This window comes from Trachypithecus francoisi, unplaced genomic scaffold, assembly GCF_009764315.1.
Source record: "Trachypithecus francoisi isolate TF-2019V2 unplaced genomic scaffold, Tfra_2.0 Lachesis_group10, whole genome shotgun sequence".
NCBI lineage: Eukaryota > Metazoa > Chordata > Mammalia > Primates > Cercopithecidae > Trachypithecus > Trachypithecus francoisi.
Genome location: NW_022681455.1, coordinates 29757288 through 29780211, shown reverse-complemented (window position 1 = coordinate 29780211; position 22924 = coordinate 29757288). Strand labels below are relative to the sequence as shown.

General features: G+C 41.7%; 1 long non-coding RNA gene across 1 annotated transcript; it reads left to right on the top strand.

The window, feature by feature from the left end:
- The first annotated feature begins 2192 nt into the window (after nt 1-2192).
- On the top strand, nt 2193-22606 carry LOC117088437. Its single transcript, XR_004439225.1, has 3 exons — nt 2193-2474; nt 11725-11729; nt 22590-22606. It is a non-coding gene; the product is annotated as an uncharacterized LOC117088437 (long non-coding RNA).
- Nucleotides 22607-22924: the final 318 nt, after the last annotated feature.

Sequence of the window (22924 nt, the reverse complement as noted above, 5' to 3'; positions counted from 1 at the left end):
TGTCAGCGACACTATAATTTTTGTTATAAGCACTTTAAACTTATAAAATGTACATATACCACAATAATCAGATCTTAATCAAACTTATCAATGAATTCTGACAAATACAGCCATATCACTCTTGCCGCTATCAATGTACACAAAGACCCCTTCTTCTCCCTTCAACTCCGCTTCCCTGTCCCCAGCATCCATTGATCTGATGACTATCATGATAGCATAATTCTTCCTGTTTTAATATTTCATACAAATCTACTCATCCCTTATGGCCTCCCCCTTGCCTGGCTTTTTGCGATTGGGGTAATATCTATGTGATGTATCCATGTTGGTTCATGTATCAGTAGTTCATTTTTATTGCTGATAATATTCCATTGTACAATTTGATCATGATTGTTGCACATTGGCAATTATTTGATTTTTTGCTATTATGAATAAAGAAACTGTGAACATTCTTAAGGACGGATTTTTAACAAAATCTTCATTTCTCTTGAGTAAATACTTAGGAATGAAATGGTAGCCATACGGTACTAGCTTGTTTAACTTTATTACGTCATACAAAACTGATTTTCAAAGTGGCTGTTTTATATTCCTATAGGTAATGGATGAGAGTACAGATGTTCAACATCCTTGCCAACATTTATAGTTATTAATCGTTTTAAATTTAGCCATTTGAATGGTTGCTTAGTGGTTTCTCACTGTGGTTTTACTTTGTGTTTTTCCCTGAAGACAACTGGCCATTCATATATCTTCTTTTGTAATGTTTCAGATTTCTCTACAGATTGTGGAAGGTGCTAAATAAACATGAGTTTTCTTCCTCTAGTGCTGTACATAAAGCAGAATGTTCAGAATCCATCCACACCTCCCAATCTGGCCAAACACACGCCATATTTGCCTCCAGAAGTTCCTGCTCCTTCATCCCTCTTTCACAGTCTATCCACTTCGTTCCGGCTCCAGCTCACACTCCTCCAGGAAATCTGTTATTGTGAAGGTCACTAACATGCTCAGTATTGTCATCTCTCCATCTGTCTTTACTTCTCTGCAGCTTTCCTCACACTCAATAAATCCTTTTTTATTTTGCTCAATTTCTATGGATTCACTTCACAAATTTATACTATGAATTAGTTCTAGCTGGAAGAAAAAATAGAGAATTATAAGAAATCTTTGTGAAGCCGCCACTCAGGTTTGTCAATTCGAGACATTTTAACATTATGAGCTATACACAGAAAATAATAGAAATACATGTAGATAGCCCTGATTTTACACAGTTCTGATATGCATGTGTTCAGTCAATACTGAGCAAAGGTCCAAGCAGAGACAACCCTCACAGGCCCAGGGAAGGGCAGCGCCACAGGCCGGCAGGACAGTCCCACCGCCGCGAAGAGGGGCTGCCCAAAAGGCAACAGCCACAGGAGATGAGCAGGGGTAGGACTCATCTCCCCAACCCCACTGACGCCACGAGGCAGACGGCGGGGGCGGGACAGCGAGGTCGACCTGATTCCGCACCCCTGTCTCCCACGCACCACCCATGTGCGGGAAGGAGAGACTACAGACTGCAGGCAGAAGGGGAAGAGTGGTCTCATTAGCCATGTCAGTCCCTCATGTGTGGTACCTCTTGCCCCACCCGGGAGAACGTGACGTCACCACATCCATCGCTTGTTCTCTTTCACTCTTCCCATTCCTTCCTCTTCCCTGTATATTTATATAGTAATTATGTTTAGTTCAGACATTCCTTGTTTCTTTTTCCATGACTAATCTTTTCATATGACAGCCTGACTACTTTTCATTTGCTTCGCAGTATTTGCTTTTCCTCAAGTTACTACTTGCCTTTGTTTTTGTTTCTTTTCGTTTCTTTCTTTCTTTCTTTCTTTTTTTTCTGGCTCTGTCACCAGGCTGGAGTGCAGTGGTGGGATCTCGGCTCACTGCACCTTCTGCCTCCCAGGTTCAAGCGAGACTCCTGCCTCAGCCTCTCAAGTAGCTGGGACTACAGGCGTGCGCTACAATGCCCGGCTAATTTTCGTATTTTTAGTAGAGACGGGGTTTCACCGTGTTGGCCAGGATAGTCTCGATCTCTTGACCTCGTGATCTGCCCCTCTCGGCTTCCCAAAGTGCTGGGATTACAGGCTTGCGCCACCTCGCCCGGCCTGTTTATTTTCTACATAACTCTCTCATTAATTTAAATTTTGATATCTCATCCATTTGTATGATTCTTTTAAGAAGTTAGAGCCTTTGGACATTCCATTAATTTTACTTTCTTGGAAATGTCCCTCCTGGGCCCTTCTGGCTGCTCCCATCTGGACTGGAGGCTCCTACCCGTAGGGCAGAGTCACCATCCTAGGATGTCCCTCCACTACCACCTGGGGCAGTGCCTTACATGCAGTGGAGCCACCTGGGGTCCTTCCAAATGCAGAATGATTCAAGATGTCAAGGCTGGGCCTGTGAGCCTTTCTGTCTAGTTTCATGAGATGCTGATTCTTCTGGTTCATGGATGGTAGCTGGGGTAGCAAGGATCTCTCTTTTTGTCTCCAAGTTTTCTGTGTCTCTTTTTCATAGTAAGCACATACAAATATATTTTCAATGAATTCATATGCTCTTTTCCTAAGTTAGTAAGAGAGCTAACTATTTTTTTTCATTGTGCCAAAAACCATATTATGTAAAATTTGGTATCACAAACCATTTTTAAGTATAGAGTACTATAATATTAACTGCAAGCCCATTGTTATGCAACAGATCTGTAGAACGTTTCATCTTGCAAAACTGAAACTCTATGCCCCAAAACTCCTCATGAATCCCCAACCAAACCCCTGGCAGCCGCCATTCTACTTTCAAGTTCTGAGTTTAGATGCCTCATATAACTGGAATTGTGCAGTATTGGAATTTCCTTGTGATTGGCTTATTTCACCTAGCATTGTTCTCCAGGTTCATCCATGTTGCAGCATATAACGGAATTTCTTTCTTTTTAAGGTTGAATCATATTCCATTGTCTACACAGACTACATGTTCTTCATCTATTCGTGTGTTGATGGCTGCTTTGTTTGCTTCCTTGTCTTGGCTATGGTGAGTAATGCTGCTGTGAATATGGATGTGCAATGTTTTTCTTTTTCACACCTTCCTCATTTCAGTGGAATTAATATTTTAGTAGATACTTGTGACAGCACATATTTAAAGTATGTTTGCATGTTTCAATGTGTCCATTGTTGTTTTGATTTTCCCCTGGAAAAGGATGGAAATGTATGAAGGTGCTGTTTGGCACAGCATTTAATGGTGAAGAAAGAGACAGTGTAATTGACCAGTGCTGGGTCTCAGCATCCTGCAATTTTAGAACTACTGTGAATACAAAAAGAACAAAAAACAGTGCTGTCCAGAAACGGGGAGTCATCCCTAAATATGGTGGCCCTGGGACAGCTGGCTCCCTGTCAGGCCTCTTCCATGGGAGCCCTTTTCTGCAGTGACTGGTGTTTTTTCCCGTTTCACTCTACCCTAATTCCTGACCCAAGAGACAAGGCATGTCTGCAGCTGTGCCCACACTTGGAGTGTGGCAGTACATTATAAACACTGGCTCAGTGGTATCAGTACATTATAAACATTGGCTTATTATGGGTTATTTTATTATTTGTTAAGTGTGTATTTTGATTTCACTTTACTGGCAGCACAATAAACTAGGACATGGTGACCAAAAAGCACCTTCCAGGGAGGTGAGAAGGAAACAGTTTTCGCTAGAGTTGGTTAAGGGAGAGCCCGCTGGGCTGGGCAGGAGGATTTTTACCTGGAATCTGTGCGATGAGCTGTGACCTTCCTTTCCCCACCTTCAAGAAGCTGCCCCAGCATCCACCTCCTGGGCGCAGAAGCAGTGCAGCGGCGCCGCCTGGTGGACTATGCTCTTCCTTTCCCAGATCAAGCACAGCCCTGAAATCCACCTGTCCCTCCTCTATGCCTGGGATTTCTTCACTGAACACCAGCGTGAGTCAACTTTCCTGTAAAGCAGAACAAGCACGAAATTGGACCATGTTAGAGGAGGAATGGTGTCATCTCCACTTCTGGAGAGATTCCTGTCTCCGTGCTCGGGAGAAGGACCAAGCCTCACTCCCATGCAAAGAGGAGGCTCTGGCTGTAACCGCACCTGTGGAGAGGTGAGGACCTGCCCCCTCTACACTGATGGCCAGAGCCTGCAGAGTGAGGCCAGGCTTTCCCTCAGCTGTGTCCTGTCAGGTTCATCCAGGCCTCAAAGAATAGACCCTGGACCTTGCCTCCAGCAACGTAAGCTGGACACACATCCAGATGTAAGGTAGCCCTGCCAAGTATCCTGGGGTTGCCGGTAGTTCTGGGTGCTCAGTGTCCACAGTGGAGGGTGGGAAGGAGGCTTGGTGCAGAACAAGAACTATACTTCACACATTATTTTATTCTTTATTAGTGTTTTTGTCATAAAATAGAACACAGGTACCATAAAAGATAAAAGATCTAAAAATGGTGCCGTTTAATCAAAAGTAAACTCCCTTTAACCATCAGAGAGAGAGAGAGAGAGAGAGAGAGGTTTGGCAGCTGACCTAGAAGCCCCATCAACTGCCCCAGCTCAATGATAAACTCTTCCCTTTTTCAAATAAAAGCACATCCTCACCTATATGGTCATCACTTCTTTGTTCAATTTTATATTTTTATCATCTAAAATTATAGTTTAGTTTTACCTTTAAAAATATGTTTTTGTCCTCATTTATTCTATAGGTTCCTCCTTGAAATTTATATTGTCAGGTAGGGTTTCCTGTTCTTTGCATTTTGCAGATTGCACCCCAAGGTATGGTTTAATGTATCTCTATGACCTGTATTTTCTAGAAATTGGTAGTTTGGTATAGAGGTTTGCGTCTATTCAGGGTTTTTTTCTCTATGAGGATTGATGGTGCTATATCATATTTTTCATCAAGAGGAAGAATTCAATACTAGTCATTTCTTTTTTGTGATGTTAATTGCCATTGCTGTTCAATGGCTAAATCTATTAATTCATCACGAATTGCAAAAGTCTTAGTCTTTCATTTCTTCTCATATACTAGCTGAATAATTTCTAAAATAAAAGATTTACCCTCTTCCACCAGTTGTCTATTCAGTAGAAACATGTTTTTTTGAGAGACTAAACCAAGTTTCCAATCACCTATGACTCAGCAATTACACTTTTGGTTATACACCAATAGAAATGCATGCATTTGTGTGCCAAAATATATGAACGTATTATTTATAGCAAAGCGATTTGTAGAATCTGAATACAAAAAAAAGTCTGTCAACAGTGGAGAGACAAGAAGTGTGAGCTGTTTATACAGCTGAGCACCTGACTGCCACGGGAGTGAATAGTGATCACACACAGCAAGACCTGGGACATGGCAGTGACTGTATCCAGAACTGACAGAACTAATCCGTGGTATTAGAAATCAAGACAGTGTCTGCTCTAGGGTTGGGGAGGGTGAGTTATGACCAAGTAGAACCCAGTGGTGTTTTCTGGAGGCTGGCAATGCTATTCCTTGATGTGGCCGCTATTTACCTGAGTGTTCACTTTGTGAAAATCCACGGCCCACTTATGGTTTGTCCACCTTTCTCCATGCATGTTGTTCTTCATTCAAGTATATATTTCTGATGTTTTGAAACAATTATCTCTAAGATAATACAGAATCTCCATTACCGAAAGTCCTTAGAAACGCTACATTGGAAAAAATTAGTCCAATTATTAGAAATCCATGAAATAAATGCTATGACTCAGACATTAAGAGGAGAATCTACAACAAGAGCAGTCAGCTTGGGAGCTGACACAAGAACAACTTTGGAAATGGCTGTCAGGCCAGGAATCAAAACCCAAAAAAGCCCATGCAAGGTGGAGGGTGTGAAATGATGCCCCAGTAGTGCATGAATGAATGAGTCACGAGCAGTGGCTCATGGGTTGCTTGGTCAGTCAGGAACTTGGGCAAAATAAAGTTGGAAAACTGGGGGATGGAAGAGAGAGGTATGCACAGACCTCTTGACATGGGCAGAGCTTGAGAAGATAGTGGTTGCAGGTTTCCCCAAATAGAGAATATCAATAAAAGGTAGAAATTTTACAAAGAGACCAAATAGAAAGTTTGGAGCTGAAAAGTGCAATAACTGACATGAAAAATTCACTAGAGGGGCTCCAGACCAAATTTCACCATGCAGAATGGAGAATCTGTAAGCTTGAAGATAAGACAATTGAAATTCTCTAGTTCAGTAGCAGAAAGAAAAAAAATATGAAGAAAAATGAACAGAATTTTAAAGATCTGTGAGACAACGTCAAGCACATGCACTTTGGGAGTCCTCAAAGAAAGGAGAGAGAGAAAGGAGAAGAATGACTATTAAAAGAATAACTCTAAACCTTCCAAATTTGATGAAAAACATCATTCATCCAACAAACTTGATAAATTTTAAGCAGCAAAAAAATTTAAATTTAAAGTCCACACTGAGAGAACATTATAATCAACCTGTCAAAAGCCAATGACAAACAGAGCATATTGAAAGGAATAACAGAGAAGGAACTTTTCAGGTTCAATGGATCCTCAATAAGATTGCAGCCCAATTTTCTTCAGAAACCATAGAGTTCAGAGGGCATTGGAATGCTGACAAATTTAGAGGTCAGAAAAAAAAAAGACTCCCATGCAAGAATTGTGTGTCTGGAAAAACTCTCCTTCAGAAATAATGGATATATATATGTATAGTAGGACTATACATAGTGCTGTATATATAGTACTACATATAACATAACTATACATAGTACTACTATGAAATTATATATATAGTACTATATATAGTAGTCCTACAATAAAAGCTAGTAGTAATATGTATATTTTTGGTGTTTATATGTATATATATATAGTACTATATATAGTAGTCCTATATGTATATAGTAGTCATATATATACAGTAGTATATATAGTAGTCCTATATGTATATAGTAGTCATATATATATGTGACTATATACAGTAGTCTTACTATAAAAGCTAGTAGTAATAATGTATATTTTTGGTGTTTAATTCCTCTTTCGTTTTTCCTATTTGGTTTAAAAGAAAATGCCTGCCTGGTGCGGTCCTCACGCCTCTAATCCCAGCACTCTGGGAGGCCGAGGCAGGTGCATCACGAGGTCAGGAGTTTGAGACCAGCTGGCCAACATAGTGAAACTCCGTCTCTACTAAAATACAAAAAAATTAGCCAGGCGTGGTGGCAGTGCCTGTAATCCCAGCTTCTCGGGAGGCTCAGGCAGGAGAATGGCTTGAACCCAGGAGGCAGAGGTTGCAGTGAGCCGAGATCACGCCATTGTACTCCAGCCTGGGCAACAGAGCGAGACTCCATCTCAAAAAAAAAAAAAACAAAGAAAAAGAAAAAAACAAAGAAAGAAAATGCCCATTGACCAACGAATGAATAAACAGCATGTAGTATATTTCTACAATGGAATATGATTTGGCCATAAAAGGAATGAAGCACTGATACATGCTACAACATTGCTGAATCTTGAAAACATGATAAGTGAAGGAAGTCAGTCACAAAAGGATACTTTTTTTTTTTTTTTTTTTTTGAGACGGAGTCTCGCTCTGCCGCCCAGGCTGGAGTGCAATGGCCGGATCTCAGCTCACTGCAAGCCCCGCCTCCTGGGTTTATGCCATTCTCCTGCCTCAGCCTCCCGAGTAGCTGGGACTACAGGAGCCCGCCACGTCGCCCGGCTAGTTTTTTGTATTTTTTAGTAGAGACGGGGTTTCACTGTGTTAGCCAGGATGGTCTTGATCTCCTGACCTCGTGATCCGCCCGTCTCGGCCTCCCAAAGTGCTGGGATTACAGGCTTGAGCCACCGCGCCTGGCCAAGGATACATATTTTATGAACCCATTTTTGTGAAATCTTCAGCCGAGAGACCAATATATAGAGAAAGAAAGCAGACTTGTGGCAACAGGGTCTGGTGGCAGGAGGAAATGGAGGGTGACTGCTTAACGGGTGCAGAATTTCCCCTGAGGTGGTGAAATACTCTGGAACTAGAGAGTGATGATGGCTACATAACATTGTGAACCTACTAATTGTCACTGCATTGTACACCCATTCTACAATGGGTACGGTGGTAAATTTTGTGTTCGTGTATTTTTTATCACAATAAAAAAGAGGCTGAGGAATAGCTTCCAAAATCTTTTATATGGTAAACTCCTGAGTTTGCTTGAGCATCTGCCCATCTGTCTTTTCCCCTCAGGACGTCATCTCCTACTCAGAGCTCACCCTTGTTCTTCTGTTAGTAGAAAGCTTTTCTTCACAACAGTCCCAGATCAGCCAGACTCAACTCCCAAAATGACTTTCTGTCTTGGATCCAAATGCTCAGGTGCAACTCTGGGGCAATTTCAGTGGGAGTGAAGAGATTACCCAGCTAGGATGATTCATTTGGAGGCAAATGTTTGACCTTATGTTAGGTAAGTCATTTGCTTTCCAAAAAATGATCCTGCTTACCAGTGAGTATACAGTTTTTGCATGTGCGGGGTGGAGTTCACAGCAGAGGAACTAACAATAGCTCTAAGAACACCATACCCTGCATGCATAGCTGACTCGCCCATCTGCCTCCCCCAGCTGAAGGAAGGAGCTGGATTATCACCTTGGCCCATCCTCCAACTGCATTTCACTGGATGTGCACCCTCTACAAGTGTGAACCTTCCAGGGTTCTCAGTTCCTCTTCCTGCTGTTGTGCGGCCTCCACTGGTGTGGCTCATGCCCAGGTGGCCTGCAGGAGGCCGAGTGTCTCCTAATTCTCAAGGCCAACATTTTCAGTGAACCCAGACCAAGGCTTTATGTTCTCAGGGACTCATATTTTCATCTGTGGAAGGGAAAAATCCATCTCACTGTCTTAAGTGTGATGGTACTTTTACATAAATACATATGTAATTATAATTTTTATGTCTATAAATGAGATAATCAGTATTCTATAAATTGATGGTATTCTCAGCATTGACTGCATTGCTCAGCTAAATGCTGTAACCAAAGGATGAGTAGTGGAGTGGAGGAAGAATGTTTTTCTACTCTCTGGAGGTGCCATAATCAGCATTTCTGTCCTATGGAGTTCAAATGAGAAATTTTCTTTAGGCCGGGGTTGGAAGGAGATCTGAACTTTGTACTACTATTATTTTAGATGGGGTCTCGCTGTGTTGTCCAAGCTGGAGAGAAGTGACTATTCACGGGTGTGATAATAGCACACGACAGCCTCAAAATCCTGGGCTCAAGCGATTATCCCACCTCAGCCTCCTGAGTACCTGGGACTACAGGTGTACATTCAACCACTTTTCATTGTTATTTTACTTCAAATGCTTTATTTTGAATATTAGAAATGAGAAAATCTGTTTGATCACAGAAGACTTTAGAATACACAGATCAATGCCTGCTTGAATTAAAAAAAAAAATAAAATGCACAGAAGAAAGAAATACCACCTAAGTCTCCCCTAAAAATATCACTGCTATTGTATTGTTGAACCTTCCTGAACTCAGTGTGAAATGTTGGTCCCTGGAGCTGTCCTTTGCAGTGGTGCTGATTTCCATTTTGTGTTGGTGGTTTTTGTTTTTGTTTTTGTTTCTGAAACACAATTTCAGTCTGTCGCCCAGGCTGGAGTGCAGTGGTGCGACCTCAGCTCATTGCAACCTCTGCCTCTCAGGTTCAAGCGATTTCCATGCCTCAGCCTCCTGAGTAGCTGAGATTACACACATGCGCCACTAGGCCCAGCAATTTTTTTCTATTTTTAGTAGAGACAGGGTTTTGCCATGTTGGTCAGTCTGGTCTCGAACTCCCAACCTCAAGTGATCCGCCCACCTCAGCTTTTCAAAGTGCTGGGATTACAGGAATGATCCAGGGCACCTGGCCCATTTTGTTGTTCTCTATGTATATATTTTTATAGATACCTTTATTGTACAAAGTTGCATTCATATGTTATGGGTTATCTTGAATGTTGCTTTTTGAATGTATTATTATACAAGTAGTTTTCCATGCTGTAAACTCTGTATAAAGTTTACATGTTTCTTGGCCAGGCAAGGTGGCTCACGCTTGTAATCCCAGCACTTTGGGAGGCTGAGGTGGGTGGATCACCTGAGGTCAGGATTTCGAGACCAGCCTGGCCAACATGGTGAAACCCATCTCTACCAAAAAATACAAAAAATTAGCCAGGAGTCGTGGCACGTGCCTGCAGTCCCAACTACTCAGGAGGCTGAGCCCAGAGAATCACTGGAACCCAGGAGGCAGAGGTTGCAGTGAGCCGAAATCATTGTCACTGTACTCCAGCCTGGGTGACAGACTGAGACTCCATCTAAAAATTTTTAAAAACTTTAAAAAGTTAACACACTTTCACAAGCTGCAGCCCATGTCAAATAAGGAGATGATGTAACCAGAGTTATTTTAGATCCACCTGCTTTCATCTTGTCTTTTTGTAGGTAATATTTTGACAAGCATGTTTGTGCATAAAGATTCTCCTATGGTTGGGATTTTTAAAAGTCATAGACTACTCAGGCCAGGTGCGGTGCCTCAAGCCTGTCATCTCAACACTTTGGGAGGTCAAGGAGGGTGGATTGTCTGAGCCCAGAAGTTCAAGACCCGCCTGGGCAACATGGCAAAACCCTGTCTCTACAAAAATACAAAAAAAAAAAAAAAAAAAAAAAATAGTTGGGCACGGTGGCATGAGCCTGTAGTCCTAGGTACCCCAGTGTTTGAGGTGGGAAGATTGTTTGAGCCTGGAAGGTTGAGGCTGAAGTGAGCTGTGATTATGCCACTGCCCTCCAGACCCAGCTACAGAATGAGAACTTGTTTCCAAAATAAATAAATTCATAGACTACTCAAATGATAAATATTAAACCAGAGACTGCTTTAAACATTTTAAAGCCTTATGATACTGTCATACTGTGATTGTCCTGACATATTTATTCATTTAACAAATACTTACTGAGCGCTATTTACTGACTATGATGGTGAGAAACGATGGTAAGGAAACAGACCAGATCCCTTTCTCAAAGAACATATATTTCAGTGATACCGACTGTAATGGTTAATTTTACATTAAGGGATTGTAAAATTACTGACTGGGTTAAGGGATGCCTAGATATCTGGTATAACATTATTTCTGCATGTACCTGTGAGGGTGTTTCTGGAAGGGATTGGCATGTGAGTGACTGAGTGGGGAAAATCCTCTTTCACTGTGGGCAGCCACAATCCAACCACCTAGGGGCCCAAATAGAACAAAAAGGCAGAAAGGAGTCAAATTTTTTTCTCTCTGTCTCTCTCTGTCTCTCTCAAGCTGGGACACTCTTCTTTTCCTGCCCTTGGACATCAGAACTCCAGGTTGTATGGTCTTTGGACTCTTGAGTGTTGTACCAGTCAACCCTTTACCCTCCTACCTCCTCCTCTGGCCCCTCAGACCTTTGGCCTTGGACTGAGCCAGGCTACAGGCTTTCTTGGTTCTCCAGCTTGCAGGTGGCCTCTCATGGATCTTATCAGGCTGAAAAAAGTGGTTAGAAGGTAACCACTTATGAGGCTCCATAACTATGTGAGCCATTTCCACTAATAAATCCCCTCTCTATCTATCTATCTATCTATCTATCTATCTAACCTATCTATCTAATGGATCTTTCTGTCTTGGTGCAGATCCCGATACACCAACAGACAATAAGCAAATAGAATCTGTCATAGTATCAGTGATAATTGCCATTGATAAAAAATACACCTGGGCTAGAAGATTGATAGGGGTGGTGGGAATGGCAGGGAATAGATTTCAGAAAAGGTAACTGGGCATGACATTTCTGAGAACTTGACCATGGGACATTTGAGCAGACACTTGAATGGTGTGAGGAGCGAGCCATGTGGATCACTGGGGAGCAGGTGCATGTGGGAGTCACAGCAGGGGCAGATGGCAGAGACAGGATGGAGCAGTGACAAGAGGCTGATGTGGGTGGAGACGAGTGAGCTGGGCTGAGAGTGGCAGGATGAGGCCACAGGGGTCCTATGATGAGGGGCTTGTAGGAAATAGTGAGAGACTGAAGTTTCACTGTGCCTAAGAAAGAAAAAGGCTGAGGTATTCATAGGATATGTCCTAATCCCCATTTGAAAGGCTCACTCTGCCTTTTGTGTGGGTAATGGACAGTGGGCATGAGAGGCAGCAGGCAGCCCAGCTGGAAGGCCCTTCTGATTTACAATTATTGAGAGGGTGGCTCTGGGGTTGTGGTAGGAGAGGAGTGAAAAGTGATTGGATTTAGTGTTGATATACTTGTTAATATTGTGGCAAAATATACATACCGTGTAATTTACCTTCTAACCACTTTTTTCAGTGTACAATTCGGTGGCCTAAAGCACATTTACAATGTTGTGTACCCACCACCAATATGCATTTCCAGAACATTTTCATCCTCTCAACAGAAACCAGACCCATTAAACCAAAGCTGCCCATTCTCCCTACCCTCAAATTCTGGTAAATTCTATTTTACTCTCTGTTTCTATGAATTAGCCTATTTTAGCTACATCGTATAATGAAATATTATATTTGTCTTATTGTTTCTGGCTCATTTCACTTATAGTGTTCTCAAGGTTCATCCAACCTGAATTTCTTTCATTTTTAAGGCTGAATAATATTCCATGTGTATGTGCTCCGTGGGCTGTTTATCCAATCATCCTCTAATGGACACTCGGTTGCTTCCACCTTTTGGCCATTGGGAATAGTGCTGCTATGAACGTGAGTGTACAATTATCTGTGTGAGCTCCTGCTTTCAATTCTTTTGGGTATATGCCCAAAAGTGGAATTGTTGGCTCCTATGGAAATTCTGTTCTTACTTTCTTGAGGAAACATCATACTGTTTTTCATGGTCGCTGTACCATTGTACACTCTCATCAGCAATGTACAAGTGCTATGACTTCTCCTCATCTTCACCAACACTTGGACTAGTGAAGTTGAGCATATTTTCATGTGCCTGTTGGCAATTTGTGTATCTTCTTTGGAGAATTGTCTATTCATGTCATTCACTCATTTTCAAATGAGATTGTTTTTCTGTTGTTGAGTCATAGTTCTTTATGCATTCTGGATATTAATTCTTTATCAGGTATATAATTGGCAAATACTTCCTCCCATTCTGTGCATTTTCTTTTAACTCTCTTAATAGTGTCTTTTGGGCCGGGCGCGGTGGCTCAAGCCTGTAATCCCAGCACTTTGGGAGGCCGAGACGGGCGGATCACGAGGTCAGGAGATCGAGACCATCCTGGCGAACACGGTGAAACCCCGTCTGTACTAAAAAAATACAAAAAACTAGCCGGGCGAGGTGGCGGGCGCCTGTAGTCCCAGCTACTCGTGACGCTGAGGCAGGAGAATGGCGTAAACCAGGGAGGCGGAGCTGGCAGTGAGCTGAGATCCGGCCACTGCACTCCAGCCTGGGCGACAGAGCGAGACTCCATCTCAAAAAAAAAAAAAAAGTGTCTTTTGATATGAAAAAGGTTTTTAAATGTTGATAGTCTAATTTATTGTTTTTCTTTTATTGGTTGTACTTTTGTTCGCCAGCCAAGAAGCCATTGCCACATCCAATGTTCCTAAGATTTTCTTCAATGTTTTCTTCTAAAGGATTTATAGGTTTAACTCCTAAGTTGAGTTCCTTGAACCATTCTGAGTTAATTGAGTTAATTTTTGAATATGGTGTAAGGTGATGCTATGAATTTTGTCCAACATCATTATTTTGTATGTGGATATTAAGGTTTCCTGGTACCATCAGCTGAAGTGGGGCTGACACACTTGTAAGATGCAGTGAGCACTAATACATATGAACACCATGCATTTATGTACTTGTCTTTACTCCACAGTTGATTGGAGAAGGCTTTTGGTGGCAAACCCAAAAGAAATGAATACATATGAGGCCAGGCATGGTGGCTCACGCCTGTAATCCCAGCCTAGCAGTGGTAGAAGGTTTCAAGTTAGGGCCTCCCTCAATCTTTACCCTGCAGAGGATTGTGGCCTGTTGGCAGAAGAGTGGTGTCTTCAGCCCTAACTGACCTGATGAATATCAATATCCAATACCCTGTAATGAAGTCATGTGTGCACATATCATCACTTCTGCATGCAGTCTCATGGGAAGGTGGGTTCCTGGACCCCACGTTAAGGACATAAGCACTACAGGCATTCAGATAGAGCTCCAGGGAAGGAAGAGATCACTGGAGTGGGACCATACTTTTCCTTCAGGGTGTCCCTCAGTTCAAGGAAGTCTGTACTTAAGGGAGAGAAAGTCCTGGTAGGCCTCTTCACCCTTGGCATTCTTGATATCGGGGATGGATAATTATCTGTTATGTGGGTGATTGGGCTGACTTGTACACTGCAGGATGTTAAGTATCCCTGGTCATTCCCCACAAGATGCTGGTGGCACCTCCTCCTCACTCCAGTCATGGCAACCAAAAATTTTTCCAGATATAGCTCATGTCCTCTGGTGGGAAAATTGCTCCTGGATGAGAATACTCGTTTGAGAGGTAGAGACACTCAGGAGCTAGGCCTGTAGAGGGAAAGTGATCAAGAAGTAGATACAAAGCAGAATGGGGCTGGGGAAGAGAGGAAGAGAGTCTAAGCCTGGAGGGGCCTGGTCTGATGGTTGCAGGTCTGGAGCTCAGAACCTCAAGGTATGGGGAACTAAAGCTCGTGAGGAATAGGGAGAGTGGCAGAACCTCCTATTGCCAGAATATCACACTCATACCCACTAAACGCCCAGCCCATGGTTCTGCATCTCTGGGAAGTCAGGATAAATTTGGCTGTATAGGGTCAGAAAGAGTCCTGGTAACCCTAGGCTTTGTGTGCCTCCTACGTGATGAATGTGCAGTCACATCTCCTCCTGTAAACATTGCTGCCAAATGTTTAACCCAGATCTACATAGGTCCTTAGGAGGCACAGCAGATAGAGGAAGAAAGTAAAAGGCATCAGGGGAAATAATATGATAAATCCAGTGTAGAGAAGATTCCACAGGTATTTGGCCTCATCTCTGAAACAGGAAATGCCGTTGTAAAAGAAAAAGGATGGGCTGATTGTTATAGATTATAGGTAATTCAAGAAACATAACCAAAGGCAACGAATGGACATTTTAAGAAAGCAAGCTATAAAAAATAGAATCAAAAATGTACTGAAAAAGTGGAGACATTTGAACATAAAAGGACTTTAAATAATATTATGGAATTATTATTTACTTTCTTTGGTGTGATAATGTTGATTCTTATTCTTAGGAGGTGCGTGATGAAGCATTTAGTGGTCTAGTATCAAGGGTTTTGCAAGTTACTTTAGAATGACTCAGCAAAAATCTTAACCTGAACCCTTTTCATAAGATGGTGCCAAAAATGAAGAAGGAAGCTCTTGCCCCTCCTAGAGCAGAAGCCAAAGCGAAGGCTTTGCAAGGCCAAGAAGGCAGTGTTGAAAGATGTCCACAGTCACACAAAAAAAGAAGATCCACACATCACCCACCTTCCAGCGGCCCAAGACGCTGGGACTCTGGAGGCAGCCGATTTATCCTTGGAAGAGCACCCCCAGGAGAAATAAGCTTGACCACCATGCTATCATCAAGTTTCCACTGACCACTGAGTCCGCCGTGAGGAAGATAGAAGACAACAACACACTTGTGATCACTGTGGATGTTAAAACCGACAAGCACCAGATCAAACAGGCTGTGAAGAAGCTCGTGACATTGATGTGGCCAAGGTCAACACACTGATTCAGCCTGATGGAAAGAAGAAGGCATATGTTCGACTGGGTCCTGGTTGTTGCCAACATAATTGGGATCATCTAAACTGAGTCCAGCTGGCTAATTCTAAATATACGTATATATTTTTACCATAAAAAAATTAATCTCTATTCACTCTGTCTCTACATACACACACACACACACACACACACACACACACACACACTTACATAGAAATACATCTACCTGTATCTATAGAAAGATACATTTTTATTTTTTATTTTTAAAATTTGTGTATATTCATGAGGCACAAGTGCAGTTCTCCCACATTGATATATTGTGTTACAGTAAAGTCAGGGCCCTCGGTGCATCCATCACTGAAGTGATGTGCCGGGCACACTGTACCCACCAAGCAGCCCCTCCCCTCATACACTCCCTGCAACCACCCCTACCCTTCCAAGTCCATTGTCCACCATTCCCCACCCTACTTCCATGTATATAAAGAGATAGTAAGCAAATATGCACAATGATAATTGTCAAATTGTATTGCACTATTCTTTCAGCTTTTCTGTAAATCTGAAAATTTATATAAGTTGGAACAATGAGGGAGAGAGAGACAGAGAGAGAGTGAGCTGAATCTGAATAGGTTAGGGGTTGTGTCCCACCAGAGAACATAATTGACCTTTGTGATTCTCAAAGTGTGGTCCCCTAAGCTGCCTTCAGAGAGTCCAGGAGGGAAACCTGTTTTCACAGTAATAGCAAGATGCCATCTGCCTGTTTCATTATGTTGACTTTTTCATTAATGTTGCAAATGCCAAAATAGGTAACATACCCACCACTTCAGCCAAACCAAGGCAGTGGCACCAGACTGCATTCTCACTTAAGGATATCTTTGATGGAGCAGGAAAAGTTCTACTTTCACTGAATTTTGATCCTTAACTACATACCTTTTTAGTATTCTTTGTGAGAAAATGGGAAGTATGCATAAAACACTTAGTGCACGATGGTAATCTTGAGGAAGGACACTTGTGTGACTGAGTTATGAGTTCGACCAGCAGATCTTCTCATTCACCCACTGAAAGACATTTGCATTATTTCCACTTTGGAACTATAATGAATAAAGCTGCTATGAATATTTGTGTACAAGTTTTGCTGTGAACATAAAGTTTTCCCTTGTTTGGGATAAGCACCCAGAAGGGCAATTGCTGGTCATATGGTAATTTCATGTTCATTTCCAGAGTGGCTGTACCATTTCACATTCCTGCCAGAAATATTTGAGTGGTCTAGTTCCTTTGCAACCTTGCCAGCATCTTATGTTAACTTTATTTTGTATTTCAGCCATTCTTACAGGAGTATAGTGATATCTCATTGTGATTCTAATCTGTATTTCCTTAATGACTAATGATGTTGAGCATCTTTTCATGGGCTTCTTAGCCTTGTGTTTATCCTCTTCAGAGAAACGTCTGTTCATGTCTTGCTCATTGCTTATTTTGTATTTGGATTTCATTTTTACTGTTGAGTTTTTAAATTTCTTTGTATATTCTGAGTGCAAGTCTTTACAGAATTTGTTGTTTACAAATATCTCCTCTCATGCTGTAGCTTGTCTCTTTATGCTCTTTACAGGTCTCGCACAGAGCAATAGTTTTTAATTTTGATAAGAGCCTATTTATTAACTTATTCTTTTATGGATCATACCTTTGGTGTTACATCTAAGACTTTTTTGTCCAGTTCTAGTTCTGATGATTTTTTCTTAACAGGTTTATAATTTTTAAATTTTAATTAATGTATTATTTATTTTAGAAAAAAGAATCTCGCACAGGCTAGCCTTGAACTCCTGGGCTCAAGGGATCCCCCCATCTCAGTCTCAGAAGTAGCTGAGACTACATGCCTGTGACACTATGCCTGGCTCGATGTTTGCCGTTTTAAATGTATGTTTTACATTGAAGTCCATGATCCGTTTTAAGTTATTCTTTGTATAAGGTGTGAGATTTGGGCCAGGTTGTTTTTTAATGTTTCCACTGTGGTTGTCCAGTTGCTCCAGCATCATTTGTTGGGAAAGTTCTCCTTCCTTCGTTGAATTGTTTTTGTGCTTTTGTGAAAGTAGGTTGAGCATATTTGTGTGTTTTGCTCATTTTTAGTTGAGATGTTCATCTTTTTATATCAAGTTTAAGAACTTGTCACGTATTCTAGACATAAGTTCTTCATCAAAAATGTGATTTGTGATGAATTGTGAAATATTTTCTCCCAGTGTATGGCTTGTGTTCTCATTTTCTTAATACTGTCTTTTGGAGCACTAAAGTTTCAAATTTTAACTAAGCCCAATTTATCTTTTCTTTTTTCATTTGTAGATCATGCTTGTGGTATGTTACTTAAGAATCTTTTTTGGCAGGGCGCAGTGGCTCAAGCCTGTAATCCCAGCGCTTTGGGAGGCCGAGACGGGCGGATCACGAGGTCAGGAGATCAAGACCATCCTGGCTAATACGGTGAAACCCTGTCTCTACTTAAAAATACAAAAAACTAGCCGGGCGACGAGGCGGGCGCCTGTAGTCCCAGCTACTCCGAAGGCTGAGGCAGGAGAATGGCGTAAACCCGGGAGGCGGAGCTTGCAGTGAGCTGAGATCCGGCCACTGCACTCCAGCCTGGGCGACAGAGCGAGACTCCGTCTCAAAAAAAAAAGAAAGAATCTTTTGCCTAATCACCCAAAGTAAGAACAATTTTCTCCTATATTTTCTTATAGAAATTTCATAGTTTAAACTCATATATTTTAGCTCTTTAATTTGAGTTGACATTTTATATGATATGAGATGTCTAAATCCACCTCTTTTTGTTTCTTGTATCATTTTGCGCACCTGATCAGAGCTAACTACAGCTTCAACTCTTGGGCTCAAGTGATTTTCTTGCCTCAGTCTCCTAAACCACTGGGATTATAGGCACAAACCACTGAACACTGCCATCTCTTTTTACATTTAGTTGTCCAGTTGTGTCTAAACCATTTATTTAAGACTATTATTTTCCCATTGAATTACCTAGGCAACTTTGTTGGATGTCAATTGAAAACAATGTAAGACTGTCTTTCTAGATTCTCACTTCTGTTCATTTATCTCTATGTCTCTCAGTTCTATACTATCTGGATTATTATAGTTTTATGTTATATTCCAATTTTTTTTCAAATTTATGTTGGCTCTTCTGCATCTTTTGCATTTTCATAAGCATTTTAGAATTATTTTGTCAATTTCTATAAAATGCCTGCTGGGATTTCCATAGAGATTGTGTTGAATCCATAGATCGATTTGTGGAGAATTGCCATTTTAACAATATTATTGAGCTTTCCAACCCGCATCTCTCCATGTATTTAGACCATTCATTTCTCTCAGTAATGTTTTGTATTTTTCAGTGTACAAACACTGCTCTCTTCCTATATTTATTCCTATTTCATGATTTTTATAACTACTGTGAAAAGAAATTCTAGATTTTCATTGCTGGTATAGAGAAACAGAATTGATTTTTGGATACTGGTTTTACATCCTATGGGTTCTTCTGAACTCTTTTCTTAGTGCTACAAGCTTTTATCTGCATGTGAATTCTACAGGCAGAATCACGTGAATAGAATTTTATGTTTTCTTTTTTGATCTGAATGACTTTAATTTTTTATTTTTCTTTTTTTGCCATATTGTATTGGCTAGAATCTCTAGTACAATGTTAAAAAGAAGTGATGAGAGTGGACATCTTTGCTTTGATCCCCATCTTAGGAGGAAAGTATTCAGTCTTTCATCATTATGCATGATTTTAGCTGTGAGTTTTTCACAGATGTCCTTTATCAAGTGAGGAACGTCCCTCCATTCCTATTTTGTTGAAAGTTGTGAACATGAATGGTGTTAAGATTTTTGTCAACTGTTTCTTCTGCATCTATTGAGATAATTACATCGCTCTGGTCCTTTATTCTATTAATATGGTGCATTACATTAATTGATTTCCAAATGTTAAGCCGACCTTATATTCCTGGGATGAATCCCACTGGTCATGGAGTGTAATCCTTTTTATATGGTGTTGTATTCATTTTGCCAGTGTTTGTTAAGGATGTTTGCATTTATGTTCACTGGTGATACTGGTCTGTAGTATTCTTTTCTTGTGAGTCTTTGTCTTACTTTGATATTAGGGTAAAGCCAGTTCCACAAATGATTTGGGGCTCCCTCTCTGGGAGAGTCTGGTGGGAGATGTGGCTATGGCAGTGGTGATCTCAGGGTGCAAAGCGGGGGGGCAGAGGCAGCCTCAGGCTGAAGGGTCTCAAGAAAACCCCTCCTCCACATGAAGAATAAGATCCACTGTCGGCTGCCAGGGCAGTGGCCTGGGTGGGATCCCTGCTAGAAATGGGGTAGGAAGGCCTTGCGGTCTCACCACACAGCGGCCCTGGGGTGGAGCTGAGTTTCCAGGGGTTAATGGACCAGGCAGAAGAAGGGTGGCCCAAGTGCAGGTCATGGGCCTGGGTGAGTTCAGAGGGTCAGGGGACACTAGGCCTCCTCCATCATGGGGCTCCCTAGGGTCAGGTCAGGTGCAGACCCATGGCAGCCACTTGTTTTGATGCTTTCCTGCGAGCCCCAGGGTTTCCTGATGGGTTTTCCAGTAAGAAGCTGCCTGCTCAGGGCTGGGAGGGGAAGAACGCTGAGCTGCAGGTGGAGGGAGTAGGTGTTTTGTTTCTTGGAGGGAGTTGCTGATGTTGATGGAGTCACAGGAGGAGATTGGTGAGGGCTGGGAAAAGCGGAGTGGGAGGGAGAATCAATGTGGATATTATTTTTTTTCTGAGTGAAGTCATGGCTTGAAATCTGGAGAGCCTGAGGAAGGAGTATCCCTGAGAGGATACAAAGATTTCTTACCCAGACGTGATTTTTCTTCACTGCCCCCACCTCCCGCAAGCCTCATGAAGCCATAGGCCCAGTACCAACACCAGGTGGTGCCAACAGGCCATGCAAGCACCATGCAGTTGGGCTTGTTTCTGGTCATCTCCCGGGTCCCTGACTTAACCGGGGTAGCATGGACCCTGCAACCAGATGACCTGGCTTCAACCTGCAGCTCTGGTCTCACTGGCACTTTCCCTCTTGGTGCCTCAGTTTCTTCAACTGTGAAGTGGACAGTTACTGCGCTTACCTCTGGGGCGGGTTTCTCAACAGCAGCACTATTAACAGTTTGGGACAGAGACTCCCTTGTGGAGCGGTCTGCCCTGTGCATTGTGGGAGGTTTCCCGGCACACCCCACTCACCCCCTCCCACCAATTCCCACATGACAACCGAAAATGTCCCAGGACTTTTGGTTCTCCCTTGGGTCTGGAAGCTGCACTTAGGCATTTTCCCACCTGACACTTCAGCTCATCTCTGCTTTGGTCCAAATAAGGCCTCTCTTTTTTAAAAAATGTTTTTTCTTTAAAGATTGTATCCATCTTTTAAACAAATTAGTTTTCTTCCGTTATCTCTGCATTCAGTTAGTCCTTCCACACCCTTTCTTTTGCATATTTTGAAATGTATCCATTCTAATTCTAGTAATTAGCATATCTGACCTGCATGATACCTGCTATTACCCCAGTAGAGCTCTGATTTCTTGAATACAGGGAATGGAGTGTGCATTCCTGGTTCTGTTCTGGATGACCTAATTCAATTTATTTTACTTTACTTGTCTGGGACGTTGCTCTTCATCTGCAAAATATAATTGTGAATGTGGCTTGAATTACTGGGTGGTTTTATTTCTTCATTCAGCTAGTATTTGTTGTGTATCTACTGCATGACAAATACATGGCATGATAATTGTTTCATGGATCATACCATAGCAAATAAGAAACTACATTAAGACGTTATAGCCAGGTGTAGTGGTGTGTGCCTGTAGTCCTAGCTGCTTGGGGGGCTGAGAAGAATTGCTTGAACCCAGGAGTTGGAGGTTACAGTCAGCTCAGCTATGATCACCACTGCATTTCAGTCTGGGCAACTGAGCAAGACCTTGTCTCTGAAAAAAAGAAAGCAGATATGTTATAAGCTGTCTACATGTACTCTATGTCTCAGGAGATTCACGTCCTGTAGTTTTTCTAAATGGCATCTCCATGTGGTTTTTCATGAATGTTTGTCTGGTATTTCTTTTCTATCCTTTTACTTTCAACTTTTCTGTATCTGCCACTGATAGTATGTCTTTTATAAATAGCCTATGGTTATTTATTTGCTTGTTTGTTTATTTATTTATTTATTTTTACCCCTCTGCACTATTTGTCTTGTAATTGGGGTGCTTGAGTCCATTATCTTTAATGTCATTGTTGCCCTGATTGGGTTTAAGTCCACCTTGTCATTTGCTGTTTTCTAATATTACCTTTTTATTTGCTCCATTATTTTTCTTTTCTTGCCTTTTTTAGATTAATCAAAATATTTTCATTATTGTAGTATTCTTAATAAGTGTTTTAGTTACCCATTATCTTATTATTGCCTTAATTATCCAAGAAAGAACAATATTAATCTGTGACTTATTATAACAAATTGGAAATCATAACTTCCCTTTCACATACCTGTACAGATAGCCCAGGAAAAAATTGGTGCTCTGAGCATACACCATGGAATACTATGCAGCCATAAAAAACTATGAGTTCATGTCCTTTGCAGGGACATGGATGAAGCTGGAAACCATCATTCTCAGCAAAATATCACAAGGACAGAAAACCAAACACCACATGTCCTCATTCATAAGTGGCAGTTGAACAATGAGAACACATGGACGCAGGGAGGGGAACATCACACACCAGGGCCTGTCGGGGGGAGGGAGGCTGGGGGAGGGATAGCATTAGGAGAAATACCTAATGTAATGATGAGTTGATGGGTGCAGCAAACCAACATGGCACAGGTATACCTATGTTACAAACATGCATGTTGTGCACATGTAACATAGAACTTAAAGTATGTGTGTGTGTGTGTATATATATATATATAATTGGTGCTCTGGCTCTGAGATACAGAGGATCAAGGGTGTGGAAGCAGGAGAGTAATTTGATGATGAAACTGTAGCTGCAGAGTCATCTGGGTTCCTCACCTGCATTCCTTGTAGACATCTCCTCTAATGAATGCCTGAAATACCCTCTCCCCTATATACTCCTGCCAGAGTCTCTCCATCTCCACTGACAGCAACTCCAGCCTTCTACTCTCATAGTCTAAAACCATGGCTGTCTTTGATTTTCTTTCTCAGAACACAGATACAATCCATTAGCAAATGCTATGATGCATCCAGAATCCCAT